The 17,963-nt window shown below is 44.3% G+C and overlaps 1 protein-coding gene across 10 annotated transcripts in view; it reads right to left on the reverse strand.

The window, feature by feature from the left end:
• Nucleotides 1-16,275, reverse strand: part of MEGF11 (multiple EGF like domains 11) — a 261,299-nt gene extending 245,024 nt beyond the window's left edge. For 7 of the 10 annotated variants that reach the window (XR_007906151.1, XM_051796855.1, XM_051796853.1 and 4 more), the window contains exons 1-2: nt 16,009-16,275; nt 9,144-9,288 (exon numbers count right to left, since the gene is read on the reverse strand). The gene's annotated coding sequence lies outside the window, so the exon portion shown is untranslated. Of the gene's footprint in view, nt 1-3,173; nt 3,659-7,578; nt 7,726-9,143; nt 9,289-10,256; nt 10,366-16,008 lie in introns of those variants that run through there. The other 3 variants (XM_051796850.1, XM_051796851.1, XM_051796852.1) reach the window with 3 other exon arrangements.
• Between the last annotated feature and the right edge of the window lie 1,688 nt (nt 16,276-17,963).

The following is a 17,963-nucleotide window of genomic DNA, read 5'->3' on the forward strand; positions in this document are numbered from 1 at the left end:
TCAAGCACAGTTCAGGACAGAGCAATCAGATCCCAACATTACACATCCCTTTGGATACATCCACCATGCTCTATTCCTCACATTTACACCTCAGCAGCACTTTTGGGTGCTCAGAATATTCCCCCTCCCTTCAGCAGACTGCACATGGAGAGGGCTGGGTCTGAGCTCAGAGCCTGTTTCATTCAGAGGACCTGTGCAAACACGATTCCTTTACAAAAGTCAACAGAACTACGAGTTTATATTCTGCTCCCAGCGCACAATATTTGAATTATTATTTATTATTTGAATGCCTGCATACAGAAGAAACAGCCCAAGCTCAGCTCTGTGCTACACACAGAGGACACAGACCCTAAAATCAGCTTCTGATTCGTGTCCTACCAATGTCCTGCCAGAGGGAAATTTAAACGAAGCCTAAAAGAAGGCTGGGGAGGGTGAGACAAAAGAAAGATTTGCAGGGCAACAAGAGATCGAGGGGAAAAGAATCTGCTACAAAAAATTCTGAGAATGATTAGATTATCCAGAACCCATCAGTGTTAGGTGCTGGGCACTAATTAGTGCTAACTATTTGTCTCTCCTTCTGTTAAGCAAAAGGCTTTACACATCAGACACAGACCTGATTCCTCACCATCCCAAACTCAGTAATCTCTGGGTGAGCCTTTAATCTGTTGCTGAATTTTTATTTAGTTGTCCCTTTGTCCTTTCCTATTTATTTTCCTAATTGTGTTTCTTTTTCTCGCTTTTTTCTATATATAAGTGACTTTCTGTGCCATCCCTGCCCACACACCTCTGCCTGCCAAGCCATTTCCCATTGCTTTTCTTGTTTAACATTGTTTGCCCCTTATTTCGAGTTCCCACATTCTTTGCATCTTACAGATCAGAGCAAGAGGAACAAGCTCAGTTTCCAGGCTGCACTCAGATCATCCACAAACAATCCCACGGAACATATTTTGAGGAATAAATTTCACTTACATCTTTATGAGCCAAAGTGGTGCAATATAAATCAAAATAGAGCAAGAAAAAGAAAACTTCTCCAAATTCCTGTGCATTGGAATGGATGCAGCATCTGCCTCAAGTGGTTAGAGCACCCCCTGCATTCACTCATTTTTCACCTTCTGACCACAAGCAGCAGATGGTATTTTGCCATCCCACAGACCTCAGTTTACATAAATCCCAATCTCTGCCCTGCAGGATTTATAATCCAGTGCTGACCCATCAGTGGATGGATCCTCTCCTGCAACAGGCAGTGCCACACAAATGAGTTTTCTTCCACAAATCTTTCTGTGTATTTGACCATCAGTATTTACTAGCAATGAAGATTTTTTTAAATGTAATTCACCACTGCTGTAATTTCTGTGACTTATTCCCAGTGGCCCTCACTGCATCTAATCAATCCTCAGTTACCATGCAAACACATCCTACAGGCCACTGATGTCTTTCCTAACAAATAGATAATTACAGACACCACAATGGCACCAGAGAATCCAACCCAAAAGAACTTCTCGAAGTGATTTACACTCCCCACCACCAAAGAAAATGGATTTGTTGGAGTACTTCATTTCCAAGTATTTTGCCATGCTCTGGACAAGTGATTATTAGTAGTTTTAGTCAGTGACTGCAGTTACTCCTCAAAACAAATCCTGCATAACTCAGTGTGGTGATATTTCCTGTTGGAACATTACCTGGATGAGTTAGGGCTACACCCAAAAAATCCTCATCCAGGGAAAGCTTCCAGAAAAACAGCAAACCCACTGCTCTTACAGGATACATGCTCAGCTCTGTCATTGTGGAACACCCCAGCTATCAAAGCTCATCACAGCCAACTAAAGCTCAGAGTTACAAATGATCATTTTCAAATTTGGTCATTCATTCCTTTACCATAAAGTTTTTTGTCTTTCTCTACAAGTAAAATGAAAACTAGGCATAGGATTCATCTCAGTAATGCAGAAGTTGGGTGCCTGGCCTGGTCTGACAGTCCATCTTAGGACCAGGAGACAAGGACACCTTGCCTTCCATGGAGGAAGGGGATGGGCATCATATCCAGGGGGCAACTCGTCCTAAAGGTGGTACCACTTTCAAAAACAAGCCTCCAAAAGCCCAATCCCTTTGCAAATAACCACAGGGACAGAACTCTCCTCTCCCTGGAGTCCCACGGTGTTTGGAGAACACAATGCACAATAACACCCAGAAGTAAGTTTTCTGATGCTTGAATTGTAGCTATAAAATAACTGACTGGCCCTGTTTGGTTGATGAAATGCCTCCCTGAAATATGCAGGGAAAAGGAAATTAAAGAGGAGAAGGGATGAAGAACATTGCTACCTCAGACATTTTTACTCAGGTTGAGGAATGGTAGGTGTTACAACTTTCATGGTTTTGATTTGCCATTCCATTTTAACACACAGGAGTTAACACGAGTTCAAATTAATCAGTCAGCACTTCTTTAGCCTGATATTTACAGCTTGTACATTCAAATGAAGGCAAACAAAAGTATAATTTATGCTACAATAATGCCATATAAAGTATCATTGTTTTAATTCTTTAATAGAATTAAGCTAGCTGTGGCAAGCAGATAAAACCCCTTTGAACAGTGAAACATTGCCACAGTTTGTCTTGTCAAGGTTCCTGCTTCTAAGAATAATTATGATTTTCCTGTTCCTGGAGAACCATAAATGACAGAGCAGGTCAATGAGACAGTCCCCCTCTCAGTGTGGATATTTCCATCCAGATCCAGAGCATCCCTCAGTCTCCAGCCCCAGATAACCCCAGCCCTTCTCCTTCCACTGCTATCAAAGGGCTTAGTGCTGCACTTCCTCCTGAGAAACAAATTCCGTGCCTTGTGCTGACCCCCAGGACTCCACCAGGGCTGTGTGGGATGAAAATAAAGCAGGATTTCACAGGGAATGAGGAGAGCACAACCCAGCCCCTGGAGCACAGGGGGCAGTGGCACTTTCTGGAGCTCCTAGACTGTGATGCACAACTCACTTGACACCCTGAGTGTCACTGGAGTCACCTCCCAGTGTCCTGTGCTGCTCCCAACAGCCTGTTGGCTGCTAAATGACTTTACATTCTTTTTTCTTTTTCTACAGAGCTTATTTTAGAAAGGTTGTATATCAATCTGGAAAGTGCTGTGAACATGATGTTATCATAATGGTACCATATGCCAGTCGACTACTTACAAATCATCCATGCTTCCCTCACTTGGTAGATTTTAAAGGCATGATAAAGAACTTGATTCTCCTCATGCTTACACTGGATTTATATCAGGACACCTCCATGTTTTACACTGGTAAAAAAACAGGAGAAATATTTGTATCAAACCCTCTAAAAACCTTTAAAGGCTCTTAAAACGGCTGTGTCAAAATAGAGTTTTTACTGTTTGAGTGTTTGTCTCAAAGCAGATGTGAGTGTTAAAGACTCAAGCCCTGTGAAAAAGTAGGATATGCTCCCAAATCCCCTTATCCAGCTGTACAACCTACAGAAGTGGGTTATATCCTTTAACTAAAGAGCTTTGGAGCTGTTAATTCACCTGCCTGGTTTGGCCCCTTAAGGAGCCCACTGTGAATTCCAATACTCCACCTGATCATTTCTCTACAGCTTTTTCCTGCTTCCTTTGTTCCAGAGAAATCAGATTTTCATGTGTTCACAACACCCCATAAACCTTGCAAAAAATTATGAACTGTAAGACTTGTGATAAAAGAGGAGGTTAACAGAAGTCTAGATCTTAACAAGGAATCCAAGATAAAAGGCTGAGTGAAACTTCAGCTGCGTTATCTGAACTTAGGGGAACCCAGACCCATTTCCACTCATATCTACCAGTTAAATATATATAAAAAAAATTGTTCACAAATTTCACACTTGGCCAATCTTGAAGCTGTCACATTCTGGCAGCTCTCTGGTGCCTTTTTGACCCTTCACAGTCTTTTTCAGAGTGACTATTAGCACTCATAAAACGTTTTGCATGAGAAAACTGGAAAATGAAGTACGTGGAGTTCGAGCACAGAACTATTTTTGCTCAGCTACTCTGTCTTACTCCTCCTCTGTGCAGAGCACATGTTTAGTGAGTCTGATTCCAGCCTTGTGCCTGTTCATTCATCAGCCTTCTTACTCAGGCTGGGACCAGGAGAAATTCTCCCAGTTGTTATGGCAAAGGGAAAAGTGAGCCCTACAGTTCTGCTCCTGTTTGCAGCCTGGTGAGAGCTGGGTGTGCTCTCCACTCCTGCTGCATTTCTGTGGGCAGGCCAAGGGCTGACCTTCACCTGCCTCTCTCAGAAAGCAGCTTTCATACTGCTTTCATATGGCAAATTTCAATACTTTCCCTTTGGAGCAGCAGCCAGACAAGAGAAACTGCCCAAGGCTGAGCACCACTGGTCAGATCTAAGTGTTTGCAAACACACTTATCCTGGAGGATTCTGCACTTGTCTTTGGACAGCCTGACTGAATGCCTTAGATTTTCCTTTTCAACTGCTGAGTCTGATCTTCACAAGGGTGTGCAATATTGTCTCTTCATAAATTTGGTACATGATCTGTATTAATTTATAAGGTAAGAGTCACACTCTGCAAACTCTTAACCACAATCCCTCCTCTCTACAGGAATACACTGATTTACCTCAGGAATCACATCCAAGTATCATATGGCTGAACTCACCTGGCAATCTAAAGCTGATTCTACTGGGATTTGTCTCCTTTGAGAGCAGCTCTTAATTTTCTACAAACTTTCTCATCTCCCTCTCCTTAACACACAGAACTTCCCCACTGAGGTTTCAGTCAGTTTGTGCAAAGGGAAGCACCAATTGCTGGGGCAGCTCAGTCAGTCTGTGCAGAACACAACAATGAGCCTGAATTTTATCCACCTTTTCCATTAACATCTGCACAACCCTTTCTGGGGTTCACTGTGGGAATTATAACTACTGCCTTGATCCCAGGTTTTATGTATTAGTCATTTTTTGTAATATGGGAGATAGGCAAGGGCTCAGTTGCCTGAACGGGGATGCCAAGGTTGTTTGAGACACATGAGGAAAACCAGGGCACCAGATCCAATGGATGTGTCACAGGACACCTGGATGCTGGTGGAGCAGCAACCAGGGAACAGGCAGGACACCCTGGAGAACACAAGGAGACTGTGAGACCTGAATCCTACCTGCATTTAAATGGCCCAAATCATCTTCCTGAATGGTCTAAATCACCTTTAGACTGCTTAGTGGGATCTAAAGTCCATCACCATCCCTGGAGAAATTCCCTGGAGAAATTCCCAGTGACCTTGGCTTGGAACTGCCACTGGGTTCTGGCTCTTGCAGTGCCACAGTTTCCTTTGCATGGATAGGCAAGGGAGAGAAGGGCAGTGGAAATGCCTTCCAGGCCTCCCAGTGACACAACCAGAATGGACATATTTGCATAAAATGACAATATGGCAAAAAAAAGTACAAATAGGTAATTCAAACCCAAAGTGCTGCAACAGATGGACAGTTTGTGGGAACCCACCACACTCTCCATGCACCTGGAAGCACACAGAGGCCAATGGCAAGCACAATAAAAATGTAAAAACTAGTGCAGGCAGCACACTCACACTCCCCAATGGCTGCAACCCCCACGTTTCAAGAAAAAAGACTTACAGCTTTTATATAAAATAACTGTGAACTGTAGAAAGTCTCCATCTGAATTCCCGACCCAGAGATTTGCACAGCAGTGCTGCAAAAAGCAGTAATTATAGAGCAGCTTTTTAATATGCAATGGTGTGCAGCACTTCTCTTTTTGAGCTGAACAGCCAAAGTAATATCATAAATATTATATTTAAATAGTAGCTCAAACCACATGGTTTTGAAAACAATAAGCAAGCCCATGCTTTGAAGGAACAGAGAATTAGAAATGATTTCACATAGGAGGATAAAAGGTTTGCAAGAATTGTGATCACGCTACAGGGAAATAGTTTATACAAGGCTGTACTCGAAGGTACATTCCCAGTTCCAATATAATTAACTGTTTTCAGAGATTTATAGTTTTGCTGTATGCATTTGCTTAAATATTAATTCTGCTGCCTGGTGCTTAAAGCAGGATGGATTGTTCAAAGTGAAAATGGCTGAATGCCCCATTCACAGGAAATATGGGACTTCTTACCAGAGAGCACTGGCTTCTGTTTGATACTTCTGAATATTAATTTATATTTAATTGTAAAAAACAAGAGATCAAATTCGTTCTTTCTCATAAGTAAAAAGTGGGAGCAACATAATGCAGCCTAATACTGTATATTTAACTTCAGCCAATTTTACGGGTTTTTAATTAAAATTACAAAATTTTATAAAGCAGGTGACTGGAAAGACAACGCTGAAATCTTATTTTGAACAAGAGAGTGACCACATGACCATTTTCACTGTTTGATGTGTTGAAACACTTTCCCCATAAACCTTTTACAATTCCATAACGAATTTGCTCAGATATCAAGGAGAAGCAGAAATAAAACTCAGTTCAACAGTCTGAACATCGAGGAAGCCTCCAGAGGTTCTGCTGACAAATGAGAACTTGAAACTAATCTTGCAAATTATCATTACCCTTGAGCACAGGTGCTTATTAGCATTAATTAACCTAATGCAAAGCCCGTTCTGGTGTCCCACACCAACTTTAACAGACTCCAGAGCAGGTCCCATGAATGCCAAGCTTTTGCAAGACCAGCTCCTTGGTCTGCAAAGATCACAGAAAGTCCAGTCCTATGATGAGGCTGGTGCTTTATTCACCTTTATTTAACACTACTGTCACCAAGGCAATACCCCTAAAACAATCCACTGCTCTGAGAAGGAAAACCTGTGGGATTTACTAACCAATTGAACGTGGAAGGCAGGTCCCAACAGAGAGGGACAGCAAAGCTCTGGCTGTGCTCTAAGAGAAGTCTGAGCATGGGAAGGATTCAGACCGAGAGCCGGAGATCCCAGAAAAACCCTCACAGAGTTACTCAGTCCCATAATGTGAGCTCAAGAGACATAACATACAGTCACCTGACTGGAGACTTCTCTTACCAAAATACATGAGGCTGAGCATGCTGAGGGGTGGGATCTCTCCGGTCTGACAGGTCACGGGAGGCAGACAGGCTGCTACATTCGAGTTAATTTTTATGTCACATATTTGTGTTCTGAATCAGGAGGTAATAAAGACACGAACATGCAGACTTCCTTTTAGTTAACTCTGGACATTCTTCCAGCTGGGGGGGAGAGCAGGGGCCAACCCCAGTGTTCAGTGATCCCAGCGGCTAGAGATTTAAACAACTTTGAGCCGTGGCTGCCTTGGTTTCTCAAACTGTTGATCCCCTGCCCACCTCCCGGGCCAGTCAGATGCCCTGTGCTTGCAGCTGAATAACAGGCAGCACACGAGCACAGGCATCAGACCGTGTGCTGTCACCTGCGGATCTCAGCTGAGCAGTGATTTTGGGAGCTGATACCCTGACGCTCCTAAACTTCTCTTTGTTAGGAGCCATCTGGCAGCGTGGCCAGAGTCCTGCCTAAGCAAAAGAAGGGAATGTTTGGCAGCAGCGAGTAGCACCAGCCAGAGTGAGATTCCACCCACCCCCCAACCTCAAGGAACGGAGGTGTCACTTACACGCCGCATCCTACAACTTCTCCTCGTGCATCTCCCTACCCCAAACACCCTCTCGGCAGGAGCCTAGTTAAGCCCAGACCAGGAAAGCCGCTCCGATCCGAGCAGCCGGCGCCAGCCCGAGCCCGCTCGCCCGCGCAGCGCCAGCAGCCCGAGGATGGGGACACGCGGGGACCAAATCCGGCGGCTGCAACCACAAGAAAGTTCGTGCCGATACAACACCCCGGTAAACCACGCGCGGCGGGGAGGAAGCGGCTGATAGGGGAGAGTCCTGATCAAACCGTACGATCTCACCCACGCACACATCTCCCAGCTCAGCACTCCCAAAATCACCCGCGAGCACCCAAAGATCGAGGGAAGGGGCAGGAACGGGCGGCTGGGCAGAGACTGCCTCCCGCCGGCTCCTCTTGGATGCCGGGCAGTTCCAGGAGGAGGAGGGCAGGGGGCTTCTCCCCTGGCAGCCGGGGGGTGCAGGGGGGGCTCCTTGCCCCGCAGCATCAACCCCAGGAACAAATGGGGGTGGGGGGCGCAGCTGCGGCCACGGGGGCTCCGGTGCCGCGGCCCCGGCAGCGCCCAGGACCTGTCCCGACTCGCACCTACCTCGGGATGCGGGGCCGGGGCCGCGGGGCTGCGGGAGGAGGCGGCCCGGGCAGCCACGGCCGAGCCGGGGCCGCTGCCCAGCACGGGCGGGCGATGCTGCTGCGGGGGACTCCGGGCGTCTCTTTGGCTCTGTTAGGAAAGTTACCGCGGCCACAAGACCCACCTTAAACCCGCCTCCCCGCAGGACCCGGGGGAGGGGGAAGGAGGAGGGAGGGAGGGAGGAGACGGGGGTGGGGGCTCGGGGCCGTTCTCTTCTCTTTTCTTCTCATAGCGGCGCTGTTCGGGCTGGCGCTCCGGGATGCGGGGCTGGGATCACACCAGTGCATCCCTTCTCCCGCAGGCTCCGCTCCCTCCCCCGGATTCCTGCTTTGCCGCGCGGTTCCAGCTTCAGAGCGCAGAAACTTTCCCGTTTGCTGCGGCGCTGACGCTGATTTTTGGCTTATTCGTTTTGGTGATGGTCGGTTTGGCACCTCGTTATTTATTTAACCGTTTGTTGTTTGTTTGAGGGAAGGGGGGGGTCGGGTCTAGTCCTGATGCCTCGGGCGTTGTGTGTGTGTTTTGGGTTTTTTCTCCGCCCGATTCCATTAAAATGCCTTAAATAGACTAGAAGGACAAAGAATCAGACCGCCACCCCGGCATCCCGAGCAGCGCACGGGGGGATGAGGAAGCAAACTATAGCTGAGGGAGAAACACTTGGCGGCTCAGCAGAGGTAGGAGATGGGGGGGAAGGCACGGCTCCCTGCCTCCTGCGGCTGGAAAACCGGGATCCCCAGAGCAGAGACCTCTCAGATTCCAGCGGGAGATCGCGCAAACTTCGGGAGCCGTTTCAGGGTGCCTCGGTTTGCACACCCACGGGAGCACCCGCAGCTCTCGGTGCCTAAAACCAGCCCCGGGATGGGGAGAAGCTGCTTACGAGGTATCGATAAATGAGGAGATGGTGCCAGGGAGAAGCGCGGTGGAGAATTTACCTCTTCTCTAGCATCCTCTACCGTCCAGAGCTTCTGCCCTCGCACTGTCACAGCGACTGCACCGCTGCTGCCTTCGGCTGGCTCTGGATGCTCAGAGCGGCATCAGCCGGGGAAGGAATCGCACCCCGTGGCTGTCATTTTCTTCCTGAAAGATGTACCAGAAGTTACAAACGTGTAATGATTTAAATCATTAGAGCAAAAGGCTCATGACAGGTGATCTGAACAGCTGCACTCAGCTCTTAGCCAGGAACCTTAAGCTTGCACAGGCTGTTCAAGATGAAATGCTCTACTTGTGCTATGTACTATTAGTGATTATTTTCTAATTGGAATAATAATGTTGGCTGGGTTGCTGCCTTTTTATCGTCTCAGGAATATATGTAAGAAACATAAGACCAAGCCCCTTTTTGATCACACACCAAAATGGTTCACAGAACTTTTTTTGTCCCCGTAGGCACACGATGAATCCCCACATTGTACAATATTTTATGGCCATGTGAGGCTGCCAAAATCCTTTGTCCTGCACCGTGTGTCTCTTGGTCCCCTGCCAGGACATGACTGCAGGTGGTGGCAGCGTTTCAGGATGGAGACAGTTCGGGCCAGCACTGGTACAAAGCTTCCACGGGGGACTCCCTGCAATCTCCCAGCTTCCCAAAAAACTCCTCCACTCCCACACTGCGTTGGTGCCTCTGGGTTCCCAACCTGCCCCTTGCTGGGCTGGCCTGGTTTGCAGCCTCCCCAGGATGTTGCACCAGGGAGGAATCCGTGTGTGCTGGAGTGATTCCTGCTTTCCCACCTCCTTTTCCAAGCCCAGCTCTGCTCCCTCACCAGCTCCACAAGCTATTTTTCTTCATTACCTCTGACTGTGGCAAACTAAGCAGGTTCTGCAGCAGTTCTGGTGCCTGAAGTGAATTCAGCCCCCTCTTTCCCAACTTGTTTTTAATTATTTTTTACAAACATCCCAATGATGAATATCAATAATAAATTAGCAATCATGTTTATTTATTAAATTATTTTCAATATTTAATACAATTTAATAGATCAAATTTGAACTCAATTTATTGAATAAATAAAGATAATTAGGTTTTGTTGTTTGTATAAGAATATTAAACCCACCAGTTGCTCTGTCCTGATGGCATTGTTTATAACTCAGTTTTGTCACCAGTTTCCAGTTGGGGAACTATTTAGCATCCCTGATTTTAGTTTTTAAACAGTAAGATGCTCCCTGAAATGCACAAAATGTTTAAAATTAATTAGGCCAGCCTGCTGCTATAATTTCAATTCTTTTTTTTCTTTCCCTTTCAGAGTTCTCTTTAAAACTTTCCAAAGAAGTGGCCTGTCAAACTCTGAGTGCCCTGGGCATCAATGAAAACCAAGATATCACACTGTTCTATAGGTGTTTGCAGATCTTTGACACAAAGCATTCAGCCCTGCTCTTCTTTCTCCTGTAAAATCCCATCCAGCTCATTTATTTCACTTGGAAAGTTCTGGAATTCTCTCCAATATGGTTGTCTACTTGCAGGGCAGCAGAGGGTAGCAAATGCCAATGAATCTGGCTGTGGATGTGTTCTACATTTGAGGGTGACTACTAGAATATTCATTTATTATTGGTCTCCATTTAAATGCAACCCCCTTCTAAGAAGACATTCAGTACAAACAGCACTAGATTGCAGCAAACTGGTTCTAGTCCAGTGCTTCTGTTTTTAAAATGGGCAGTTTACAAATAAAGATATAAAAAGACAGTTTGGCTTTCTTTTTTTTCCCTTATTTTTGTTGACTCAATGAGTGTAGCCTAGAGTTATAACTCTGTAAACTCCAGCTGAATCTTTAAGCTTAGAAAGAACCTTTCATAAATCAGAATGAGTTGTTGAAATTCCGAAGGACAAAATAACTCTCAGTTATGTGAGTGCACAGGCTCAGTTTGGTGAAATGATAACTGGTTATCCCCAGGAAGCCTGAGCACCAACATGGAAATGAGAAAAGGATTGGGGGGGAAAAAAAGGCAAAAAAAAAAAAAAAGCAAGCAAGAGTGTATTACAAGAGTGACTCTGCACAGAAAACTGCTTAATAATTCTGCTGATAAAGTGTGAGCCAGAGAAGAATTCATTTCCCTCTCCCAGAGCTCAGCTGGGGTGACAGGAGTTTAAGGAAGTGCAGCCTTTCAGAAAGGTGAGCAGGAATGTCCTTCAGTGCAGACAACAGAGCTGGACAGCACTGGAGTCACTGAGAGCTCTGACTCCTGGGGAGGCCCAGCTTTACCCTGGGAGAAGTGCTGAGTGAAAACCAGCCACTTGGACATGTTTTCTCTTCAAAGCCCATTCCCCTTCCAAGAGCGTTTTCCTGCTTTCCTCTCCTTGCCTCTCCATGTCCAATTCAAAACCAGTCCCTGTCCACTTTTTCCCTTTCCACAGGTTCCTTTTGCTCCAAGGGGCAGTTGGGCCTCAGGAAACATCAGCAAACTGAGTCATGTTATTGTTTGTAACAGCATCAGTTATCAACGCTCTGAAATTATCATTCTGTTAATATTAAAGCTCAAGAAATTAAATATGCATCATTTGTGTCTGAATGAGCAATTATTATTGAACATAATGCTTGAAAAAGAAAAACAAAGCTTTTCAGACATAACATGAATTTTAACTTGTGGGGTTTTTTTTAGAAAACCAATCAGGGTTTTAGTTTATGCATCATTCTGTTCCCTGCAATAATACACTGTCTGTGCAATCAGTGATGATAAATGGGCCATAATTGTAAACTTGATATTGGTTTTCAATATTGAATTCATCATTGTGTCCTCTTAACACATATTAAATACTTTAAAGAATTTATATGTTTGTTTGATTTATCTGTGATTTTTTTCCCAATATGTAAAATTTATTAGTTTTCTGGTTTTTGAGAAACTAAGAGTAGACAACATCATTAATAACACTGAATAACAGCCTTGGCCTCATTTATGCACGACTCCCTTCTCCCAGACAAAGTGTCCAAACCCAATACAAACATATTAGTTGGAGGCAGGATAGAAAATACAGCCTGAACTAGAGCCAGTTCTGCACAGGTTCTGTTTGAATTCCCTGATCTATCCCCGATCCCTCCAAATAATGATTGCAAGAATTTACTCTCATTTAAAGGCAACTCCTGCACTCATATTTCACTTTATTCTATGGCAGAGTTGTTGACTAACCTCCACAACACCTAAATTCTTATTAATGTTAATGAGAGTTATACATCTGAACTGGGAAGCGACGAGACCCCTCACCATGAAAAAAAAGTACCAGCAGCAGCTTTTATAATGCATAATTAACAGCAATGTCACACAGGTCAAAGCAGCCTTGGCTTTCTTGTGAAAACTCTTATTTGGAAAGCTGCAAAGACTGGATTTTTTTCTGTCAAGAAAACCCACACTGCAGCTGAAGCAAGAAACTGCTTCACCTTCTGGTTTTGAGAGCTAAAAGACAATTTACCCACCAGGGTCCTGCTTGTCTCCAGGACATCCCTCCTAGTCCTGCCTGAGGTAGAATCCAGGCTATGGGAGGAATTTGACCCAATCCCAACCTCACACCAGCAAACAGGCATTTACAGGTTGAACATTATCAGCTGTATTTGTGGTTGAGTTCCTTGTTTGATTATTACCAATCTCTTGAGTTTGGATCTCTTTGAGTTTCTCTTTCACCCAAACCCAAAGGCTGGAACTGCCAAGAGCAAGTACAGACCAAAAAAAAGGGGGCAGAGAAGCAGCAGCTCCAGAAGAATGTTGATTCACTCCCTCTGCCTTCCCCAATAAACTGAGGTTCCCCAAAGTTCTGCTCCTTCCCAGAGAGGCTGTTCTCCCTCAGGAGAGCCTTCAAGAGCCTGCTTTCCCTTAGGAAATTCCCCCTTGACCAGAATTCCAAGTGTTAGCAAACCAGAAACAGAGTTAAAATAAGGACTGAAGCAGACAGAAGTTGGTGTGCTTGGCATTCTGAAACAAGCACGGGATATTTTCATTTAGACATTATTTACAGATGCTTCTAAATATGCTGGAGCAAATTTATCATCAAGCTTAACTTGTTGGCTTCAGCCAGCTGTCTCCAGATCCACAGAATATTAAGGAGAGGACTTAAGTCTGTAGGAAATGTACTGTTGCAGCAATTGGCATTATTTGGACACACTGTGGAATGCTCAGCTGTGCTTTCATCAAAAGAAATTTGGAGTTTACTGCTCTTGCCCTGAGTGAGGAATGGGTTTGATTACAGAAAGAAGAGACACGCTGAGAGAAGCTGTGAATTTATCTTCAGGATGGATTGCTGCAGGAATCTTTACCCTGAAGTTGTAGGAACTAGTTGAATGCCAGCACTGAATATGAACATTCTCTGAAGTGACCCCCTCTTCTGTAAAACCCCTGACTCCCAGCTGCCCTTGTGCTCAGTGCTCCCCAGTGGGCTCAGAGGAGATGTTTGGAAAGAGGAGCATTTGAATTTTTATCTGCTCTGGGAATTCTGGTGTTGCTTTTATTCCTCCCTGCAGAGATGAGCAGCCCACAGTCCACCTGCATAAGACCTTACCCTGTTCTAGTGAGAGCTGAAGATGCACCTTTAGGTTGACTGTAATGACTCTTGAACTGGACAGGTTATTTTATGCCTCACTTCCCCACCTGCTAAAATGGAAGTATTAATTCCTAATATTAATTCCTGCCCAGAATCTTGGCCTGTCCTGCATATGCTACAGAAATTAAAATTATAATGGACACTTTGAAATTTTGGAATTTTGAGGAATTATGGTCGTTGCCATTCAAACTATAAAAAGAAATCAAGCAAATCATAACAGCAAATCCTACAAGTTTTCCTTCTGTTTTCAAAGAAAATCTAAGAAATCTTGGCTGCAAGTATTTCTTTTCATTTTCATCCATCCACAGAATGACAAGTCAGGATGTACCAGGAGTTGATCCCCAAACTGAGGGAATGCTGCAGTGCATTTGTTTCTTTGGTTTGCCACTTTACGAGGGAAAAAACCCACATTTCTGAGATATTTTTGGTAACGTGTGACTAAGTAGCAAAATTAAAACTAGGAAATTAATAACTCCATGGCATTTCAATCCCATCAACTCTAATCAACATAAATCCATTCTAATTAAAACCTGCAAATCCTGAGGATACCAAACAGGTAGCCCTCTGTTCTGAGGAGATGGCAGCAACAGGCACATTCCACACAAAGGGAGAGGATGGAAAGCTCTGAAAGAGGCAAAGATGAAGCTGCACTAGAAGCTGTATTTTCAGAGTACCACCAGGCCCTAATAATCTCTAATTGGTGAAATAAAAATTAAAAAAAAAACCTCATAAATTTTGTCCTTTAAAATTTAAAAAGCACTTTTATGAGCTAAATGAAGCTTCAGAGGCTGAAAAGGGTCACTAAGTTTATCACAATCATTGTTATAGTTTTAGATTTACCCCTCGGGAATCCCTAATTGGCGAAAACAAACATAAATTTTTTCCTTTAAAACTGAAAAAGCACTTTCACAAGCCAGCTGAAGGATCTGAAAGAAGTGTACAAACTTCACAGGCTGCAAAAGGTTCCTAAGTTTATCACAGTGATGAAACCAGAAATAGTGCAGTGATGTAAAGCATGTTCTGATCAGTATGATGAATAACACACACCAGTTTAAAGGAGGATAATAGAAATTGTGTAATTGCATCAGAGCCTTTGTTTCAAAGTCAGAACATCTTAAATCTTGAGTCTGTCTTAAGGACTTGATCAAAAGCCCATAAACATTAACAAGATTCTTTGCTCTGACTCCCCTGGGCCTTGCATGTGTCCTTTTTACAGCACCTTCACTCATCTTAAATCAGTTCAGGGAGCTCCTCATCTCTCCTACAATCCATTCCATCCTGCACTTACAACTGGCACCAGCTTTAAAGTACATGACTAAAGCTGTCAGATCTACCTGATCCTGGTGACTTTTCATGGTACACCAAGACCAACAGTTCCCCTTGGCTGCTCCTGCCCTGCCAGGGGAAGGCAGGGCCCCAAACTGAGCGTGGCTGTTTTGTTTGTGCACACCTGCAGTAGGTGGTACTGGCACTGGGGTTTAAGCAGAGAACCCATCTTCACCCAGCTCTTTAAGAAAAGGCCTCTTTTGTCCACTAGCAGTTTCTCTCCCCAAGCAGCACATCAAAGAAAGGCAGTGCTTGGCAGGCAGGGGCTGTCACCCTGCCAAGCAGCTCCACAGGGAGCAACCAACCTGCTGCCCCTCCTGGGAGAGCAGAGTCTCCCAGCAAGGAAAAGGGACTGGAGTCAGGGCTGGAGCTCAGACTGTTCCTATGATCACATTCCATCACAAACTTTCCCCACCATTGCCCTGGAAGCAGAGCAACAGCCCAGAGCTGTGGGAGTGCAGAGCTGGGGGGAAGCAAAGCCGTGGGCTCCCAAATTAATCTCTGAAATCACAGCGAGCGTTGTCTTTATGATGTTTGCAACAAGCACTGGCACTGAGGGGGGCTGGTGGCAGAAGTCCTGAGGGCTGGTAGTGGTTTCCCAGACTAAAAAAGCCTGGGAATCACTGATTTTATTCCTGCAGCAAGGAGCAAGTTACACCTGGACACCTCCTAACATGTTCATTTAACTTGTTCTTACAAATTGTCAGTGAAGGGTAATCCACAACCTCTTTATGCAAATTGTGCCAGAATTCAAGACAATAAATGCACAGAATTTAATACATGTTCTTCAAGGATATTTGATGTTAGTCGTAGTTTCCTTTTCAAAACTGCACATTGTGGCTTGGTTGGTTTATTTTCTTGCAAGGAAGCAAAAATGGAACATCACATATATAAAGTCTTGGACCACATTGCATTTAGAAAAGCAGGAAAATAAAATTGATAGTTTTTATCCATCCTACCTGTTGTGATGTCCACTTGTGATGGTTTAGTGAAACACCTTCTCCCTCTGTGTTTTCAGTGTGAAGCAACAGTTACAGTTGGCCTTTGCCATGTGAAAGCATTAATTCCACCCTCTGGAATTAGTATGTGGAACAGCAGGAGGACTTTGGTGGATAATGAGGAAGGCAGCTTTGGGAAGGTTCCTCAGCTATGAGCACAAACACTCCTCAGATGCAACTTTCATCTGAGTCTCCCCTGCATGTCAGTCCATTGGATCAAATCAACAGGAGAAGCTGAAAAGAAGACAGATAAAAATGTTTTGGGACACAGGAAGATGCTTTAATAGATAAAAAAAGCTACAGTCTCTTTAAGAAAGGATTTTTCCACTTTGTATTCCTATTGTCTGAAATCAGGCCTGAATAGAAGAAGATAACTTGATAAAATAGAGGCAAAAAAAAAATCATATAAGGAAATAATGGAAATGCTGTTCTGGACTTTTGTGAGTATAAATAGTTTTGGAAATGAAACTGTCAAGGCCAGCATATGAAATGATGTAGAAATAAAGTCACTTTAATGGTCAGTCTGCTGCAACCATATAAACATTCTCTACTTCCTTTCATAGCCCAGCATCTTGTAAATTCTTTTTTCTTTTAATCTGACATATGGGGAGACATTAGTTGGAGACTCAAGGGGACAGAATCTGAAAGAGAAGCAGAAATGGATCAAGGGAAGATAAGGAAAAGAAATCATCAACGGGAGATATTAAATTCCAAGAATGAATCTGAAGGGATGGGACACACTAGAAGGGAAAAAAAAAAAGAAGGTGGTGAGATAAGCTGGAAAATAACATGCTGAACTCAATTTTAAGCAAAAATATTAGACTGAAATAATCAGGGACTGTCTCTCCAGCTTTTCCTCTGCTTCTAAAGGTCTGGGCTGTATCTGGGAGAGTTTTCCTGGCACTTGACTGCAAATGCAGAACTGTTCTGCCACAGAACTGGGGCTGCTCTTCGCCCCTCACTTGGCACCAGCAGAACTTTCTCCCCCCTGCAGCTGCACTGGCTCATCCAGCCCCTGCTCACACTGGGGCTCTGCACTCCCTCCACACTGCTCACTGGAATGTGAACTGGGACTAGAGAATGAGTGGAAAAATATCTAAAATAAGCATCAGTATAAAAAATCAGGCAGCAATCTCACTAGATTAAATGAGCATTTTGGTAGTTGATTGGCATTCTCATGTCCTTCGTGTCCCCAGAAAGTTCCACATCTTATCAGCTGCCACATGAAGGAGCTTCATTTCTGGAACTAAACACAAGAGTTTCCTCCACAGGAAGTGTTGGAACACTGCCTTATCCCTGATCTACAGTTATAATGCCTTAGGCAACCTCGAGCAGCCTCTTGATTCCAAAGGATTCTCTTTGGACCATGCACAGCAGCAGCCACTTTCTTCCCTCTGCTCTGCAAAGCCAACCTCTCAATCCATGGTGGATTTTCCCTTTGGAGGTCATGGGGACAGCCAGAGGTGACAGGCAGCCTGATTGTGCAACCCAAACTACTGGTCCAAGGTTTCATTTCTTCCTCTGACAGTATTTTTTGTATCTTGTTTTTTCTGAAGTTTTATTAGCCCATTAGATTATTTCCTCATTATAATGGCAGCTCAGTCTCTTTCAGAAACTTATAAAACATATAAAACCTTCCTAATATCTTCATAAACCAGAATTAAATCTGCTATTGACAGTCAAGGGTGATGAACCAAGGGAATGGATCTTTGGCTCAAGTCCTGGCTGAGCCACTCAGTTGCCATGTGACCTCAGGCAAATTATTTGATCTTCTTTAATTGCAGCAGTCATAAATTTGGCTAAAGAAGTAAGACCTTTCTGAAAAGCACCAGCCTTTGACCTCAGCTTGCACCTCCAAAACCTCAGGCTGCATGATGCAACAATTTTTCAGTTATCTACCCCTAGAAACTATGTGG

This window comes from Manacus candei, unplaced genomic scaffold (assembly GCF_025592945.1).
Source record: "Manacus candei isolate 608988 ecotype Guabito, Panama unplaced genomic scaffold, ASM2559294v1 h1tg000046l, whole genome shotgun sequence".
In the NCBI taxonomy this organism is placed as follows: Eukaryota; Metazoa; Chordata; class Aves; order Passeriformes; family Pipridae; genus Manacus; species Manacus candei.